Source organism: Eleutherodactylus coqui, chromosome 5, assembly GCF_035609145.1.
Source record: "Eleutherodactylus coqui strain aEleCoq1 chromosome 5, aEleCoq1.hap1, whole genome shotgun sequence".
NCBI classification, from domain to species: domain Eukaryota; kingdom Metazoa; phylum Chordata; class Amphibia; order Anura; family Eleutherodactylidae; genus Eleutherodactylus; species Eleutherodactylus coqui.
This window is the reverse complement of record NC_089841.1, coordinates 269,915,059-269,921,377: the sequence shown is the minus strand read 5'-3', so window position 1 is coordinate 269,921,377 and position 6,319 is coordinate 269,915,059.

The window sequence follows — 6,319 nt, the reverse complement described above, 5'->3', positions numbered from 1 at the left end:
ATTCACAACCCCACGAACCAGATCTAAAAAGAGCCTGTATGAGTAAATGATGGGAATAGAGTCCTCAGGGCTGCAGCCAGTGCTGAGGACTTTTGGACTGTCCCTTTCTGCAGCTGGCTGGATGGGTAGACAGCCTGTCCTTTTCTGCCGCTGGATGGATGGTCTGTACTTTTCTTTCTGCAGCTGGATGGCTGGGCCTTTCACTCACTCTCTTCCATCCTCCACTTCTGTTCTCCTCTGCAGCCGCAAGGAGAGCCAGCTGCTCTGCGCCTTCACTGAAGATGGCAGCTGCCTGCTGGAAGGAGAGCCTACCCAGGTCAGAGACCCAGCCTATGCACAGGGTGCAGTGGGCCTGCTCACCTTGGAATGCTAGAGGCCGTGGGGTGACATCAGCTACCCCAGGTATGTTGGGGAGTGGTAGGCGCTTCTCACCTCTCACTCCGTGGGTTCTGCTGGCGACGCACAGTGCCACGATTTCGGGCCCTCTAGCCCACTAGGAAGCCCCCTCACCTCTCCTTCAGCCTCTGGGGATGCTGTAGTGGTCCTGTCAGGCTGTTGGCCGGCTTCTAATGCTCCTGGTTGGTCTCGCGGTCAGCCGCGGTGCAGACCGTCCCAGAAGTTTAGCCCGCAGCTCCAGAGCCTTCACTAGGCTTCACTAGGCCTTAGCCCCCCCCTTGTCTCCGTTCGGGGCGGCAGTTAGGTTTTAGGACATGCGGTGTGGCTATTTTTAAAGACATCTACAAATCACCTTGGCATCAAGCTGGATATCAGGTTCTGAGCCAAAACCTGACTGATGACAGCCCATTGCTTGGAGTTTAATCAGAAATGCTGTCTCTTTGTTTGTCCGCCTGCTTCTTGAGGATTGACCACAGGTTCTCAATGGGATGAGATCTGGGGAGTTTCCTGGCCGTAGACCCAAAATTTTTAAGTTTTGCATACCGAACCTCTTGGTTAGCACCTTTGCCTTGTGACATGGGGATCTCTCATGATGGAAAAAGCATTGTTCATCGGCAAATTGTTCCTGGACGATTGGGAGAAGTTGCTACTGGAGGAGGTTTGGATCCCATTCTTTATTCATGACAGTGTGCTTAGGCTTGGAGTGAGCCCACTCCCCTGGATAAAAAGTAACCGTACACATGAATGGTCTTAGAAGGTGTTCTTGCTGGCAAGACACAGGACTCATGGTAGCGCTACCTTTTTTCCTCTGGACAATCAATATTCCCGATTCCCCCAAAACAAATCTAAAGAGAGCTTCAGAAAAAATACTGTACAATACTGTGTGGATTGGACTGCAGAGGACTGGGGAAAAGAGTCTAAGAGTAGCTAATTCAGAAGGCCAAAGTATAGCTTAGTCAAAGTGCAGAGAGGTTAACCATCGGTGTCAGAAATTTGAGATATAAGAAGCAAATACTTTCTAACAAAGGCTGGAGAACTGGAAAAAAAGCTAAGGAAACTATCATTGGCACCTGAGGAAGTCAAGCCTTTTAAGAGCCATAACCTTATTTCTGCATGGACACTGCTGCCTGAGGACTTGTTTCCTGCGGGTTGAGTTGTGTTTCTTTAATGGTACCATTTAGTGTACTATATATTGTATAGAAAACATTAGGTGGAGTGAAATAAGCAGAATGTAATTGTGCCATCTTTTGGAGATTCACGGTGCAGTAAAAATTACATATAAACTTTGTTCCGTGGGTCGGTATGATTAGGTCGATACCAAATTTATAGATTTTTTTGGCAATTTACTACTTTTAAAAAGTAAAGAAACTTTTCTTTTAAAAAAATTGCTTTCAGTCACCACATTCCGAGAACCATAACCATAAATTTTTTCGATTGGTCTGTGAGGGGGCTCATTCTTGCGGGTCAAGCTGTAGCTTTAGTATCACTTTGGTTTACCTTTTTTGATGGCTTTATTCAATTGTTTAGAGAGCCAGGGTAATAAATGGAGTGAATTTCTTACCGAAAATTCCTTTTTTCCGAGTCATCCTGACGGCAGACATGGAGGTTGCACCTTGACCTTGTAGGGACAGGAAGCAAGAGACTTCAAAAGGCTCCTCCCGCCTCCTATTCTCCAGTGTCTTCTAAATTACTTACAAGGACATGTCGTGGTTAACCAAGGAAGATATTTATTTGCTCCGAAAAAAATAACATGAACTATCACCGAGGGAATAACTAAAATATAACTTTTATTAGATAAAAATAAAAAATGTATCTAAGGCGTGAACTTTTATTCCTATTAAACTCCCACTGGAGAAGTTGGCATTCTATAAGTAGGTAAGTCCATACATCTACTATGTATCAATGCCCAAATTGCGATGCACTGGGGTATGGTTCCACAACCACCGTGACCTGGTATATATAGTTTGTACGTAACCAGGAATCAACACTGTGGTTGTATACCCTATATTCCCTATCGTTTCGGGGATTTTGACAGAAGGATGGGAGAATAATTTCTTGCTGTCTGTGGAATTTTGAGGCTACCTTTGGAAGAAAAAAGGGGTCTGTTTTTAGTATGACCTTATCGTCCTGGACTACTAGGTAAGGTGTTTTACAAGATAGGGCCTGAAGTTCGCTTACGCGCCTCGCTGTTGTGATAGCTACCAGGAACACAGTTTTAAACGTGAGGAACCTAATTGGTATCTGATCGATAGGCTCGAAGGGGTCTTTGCAGAGGCTTTGGAGAACTAGGTTTAGGTCCCATGGGGGGACCGTACTACGGCTAACTGGCCTCATTCTTTCTGCTGCTTACATGAACCTGCAGATCAGTCTATGATCCGCCAAAGGTTGGTCTAGAATGGCTGAGAGTGCTGATACCTGTACTTCCAGGGTTCCTGGTCTCAGGTTTTTATCTAGACCCTCCTGGAGGAAGTCCAAATTCTCTGCCACCGAAGTGTCAAGATTGGAGACTTCCAGCCCCCTCCAGGAGAAGTTTTTCCAGATCTTATTATAAATAGCTGAGGTCACAGGTTTTCGGGACTGGCGTAGCGTCGCCATAACTCTGGAGGACAGACCTTGTCTTAGTAGCGTCTGTTCCTCAATATCCACACCGCGAGGTTCAGTCTCTCTAAGTTGGGGGAAAAAAACTGGGCCCTGCGCTAGAAGGTCCTTCCTGGATGGAAGGCGGATTGGCTCCGAGATGGCGAGCTATAGGAGTACCGGAAACCATGCCCTTTTTCTCCAGTGTGGGGCGATCAGGATCAGCGTGATGTTTCTCTGCTGGACCTTCTGACGAACACTCGGGATCAGGGGTATGGGGGGGGAGGCGTACGCCAGACTGAGAAAGTCGGCTGTCAGGTTCTGGGATCCTTTGAGATGGACCGCTGTCAGGGACTGTACCGTGGTCTCAGCCCATCGGAAAATCCGGGCTGTTAATTTCAGCAGGTGAAAATTTCTGGTGCCTCCCTGGTGGCGAATAAGTGAAACGGCAGTCACATTATCAGAGAAGATCTTAACATGTCTCTTCTTTAGGATATCCTGAGCTCTGTAAAGCGCCTCCCAGATGGCGCTAAGCTCTCTGAAATTTGAGGTCTGGGCACGCAATGTCGGACCCCATTTGCCCTGTAGCAAACGCTGCCCCACTTACGCTCCCCAGCCAGACTGGCTTGCGTTGGTGACTACGGAGATGAAGGGCTCTGCCACCCATGGGGACTCTGCTTCTAGATTGTCAGTTGACCGCCACCAGTGGAGGGACCTTGTAACCGATAATGTCACGGGCATTCTGCTGTCCAGAGAGGTTGTTGCCCCGTCCCAGTTGCCCAGGAAGGATGGCTCTCTGTAGCGTTCTTGAGTGCGCCTGGGCCCAAGGAATAATGTCGATACAGGAGGTCATGAGGCCCAGGAGCCTCATTGCGTCCCTAATCGTTATTTGTTTCTTCTGGCCGCATTTCTGTGCTGCCAGCCTAAGATTTTCCTGCCTGGGTGAAGGCAAAGACCAGGTATGCGACCCTGAGTCTATCTGTACCCCCAGGAAGATCTTTCGCGTTTTTAGGGAAGTTAACTATCCACCCCAGACTCTGAAATAGGGAGATGACTCGGCTGGTATCCTCTTTGAGGATCTTCGGCGAGGATGCAATTACCAGGAAATCGTCCAGGTATGGGATGATGTTTATGCCTGCCACATGGAGATGCACCACCATCTCTGCCACTATTTTAGAGAATATCCTGGGTGCCGTTGAAATTCCGAACGGTAGGCACTGGAATTGAAAATGGCGTACACGGCTGCCTATCCTGATGGCAAACCGCAGGTACTTGTGATGTTCCGGCAGGACTGGGACGTGGTAGTATGCGTCCTTTAGATCGATGGTACCCATAAAGTCCCCTCTTTCGATCAAAGTTACTGCAGACCTGACGGTTTCCATCTTAAATAGAGATGAGCGAACGTACTCGGATAGGCACTACTCGTCCGAGTAATGTGCCTTATCAGAGTACCGCTGTACTCGTGCTGAAAGATTCGGGACGCGCTGCGGAGCGGGGAGCTGCAGGGGAGAGCGGGGAGGAACGGAGGGGAGATCTTTCTCTCCTTCTCTCCCGGCCGCTCTGCCCCGCTCCCCGCTGCGACTCACCTGTCAGCAGCGGAGCGCCCCGAATCTTTCAGCACGAACACAGCAGTACTCGGATAAGGCACATTACTCGGACGAGTAGTGCCTATCCGAGTACGTTCGCTCATCTCTAATCTTAAACCTTTTGTAGGTAATAAATCTGTTCAGGCCCTTCAGATTAAGGATCATCCGAAAACTGCCGTTCGGTTTTTTGATCAGAAATAAGGGTGAGTAGAACCCCAAGCCCTGCTCTGCTGCGGGGACCCGAACTACTGCCCCCATTTGTAGCAGTTTAGAAATTTCATTTTTAAAGATATCCTGCAGAGCAGGGGATTGCGTGGGGGTGACTGAAATTATTGGGGGGCCAGGTGAAGAATTCTATTCTGTACCCTTGGGCTATGTGCTGCAGGACCCACAGGTTATCTGTAATCTCCTGCCATTCCCGGGAAAAGTTCAATAGTCTGCCCCCCACCAGGTACTCTTCTACGGGGGAAGGGGTTGTTTTTGTCCTACCCCTGCCTCCTTTGGGGTAGGACCAGCGCCCCGTCTTTCCTTTGACCCAGTATGGCTTGAAGGATGGCTGACATTTGTGTGGAAATCCCGTTCTTGCTTGGTCCGGGAAACTGTGGGTTTTGTCGGTAGCTCTTTTTAGGATCTCCTCCAAGTCCGCGCCAAAGATGTGCTGGCCATGAAAGGGGATGTTACACAGCCTTCCTTTGGAGGCCGTATCTGCTTTCCACGTTTTCAGCCAGACTGCCCGCCTGGCCTTGTTAGACAATGCGGCGCTTCTGGCCGCCAGCCTCATAGATTCGGCAGATGCGTCTGCCAGGAAGCCTGTTGCTGATCTTAGTAGAGGCATGCATTCCAGTAACGCATCTCTAGAGGCCTTCTGTTTAATCTGGTCGTCGAGTTCCCCTAACCAGAGGAACATCTACCTTGCCACAGAAGTCGCTGCAATATTGGACTCCAGCGTATAGGCCGTTTGCCAGGCCCGTTTCATCAAGGCGTCAACCCTGTTGTTCATCGGGTCTTTAAGATGAGAGGAGTCCTCGAATGGTAGGGCTGTCTTTTTGGCCATTCTGGCCACCTGTGCGTCCACCTTGGGGACCTCCTCGTAGATGTTCACGTCTTCATCCGCAAAGCGGAGTCTCTCTTTATACTCGCGGGACAAATAGAGGTGTCTCCATTTTTAAATCTCCCGGGTCAGCTGACGGCGTCTGACGTTCCGCCGCGTCATTGGCCACGCCCCCCAACGCCACGCCGGCATGCCTGGAGGAGAGAGGCATCTGAGCCTATGGCCCGCCACTCTCCCGGCTGAAAACACGCTGCACAGAGCTGTGGAAAAGGAAGGAGGGGACTCAAGGACCTCTGGTCCGCCGCTCCGACCGCTGCGGTGGTGAACCCTGGGCGGTCAGACCTGTGGACCGCCGTACTCCCGGACCACGCTGACACCCCGAAGGGAGATGAGAAGGGAAGCAGCCCTGTGGACCGTCAATCCCTACAGTTAGCCTGCTTGGAAGAAAGGTGAGGGGGGAAGCAGCCCTGTGGACCGTCCCCCCAGCTGTCATCCTACGGCTCCCTGGAGGGAGCTCCTCTTGCATGTCCCTGTAGGGACAGGAAGCACTGGAGAATGGGAGGCGGGAGGAGCCTTTTGAAGTCTCTTGCTTCCTGTCCCTACAAGGTCATGGTGCAACCTCCATGTCTGCCGTCAGGATGACGCCAGGGTAAAAACCCAACAGTTTTGGCATTCTGTAATTATTTTACGGCATTTCACTTTGTGGAAT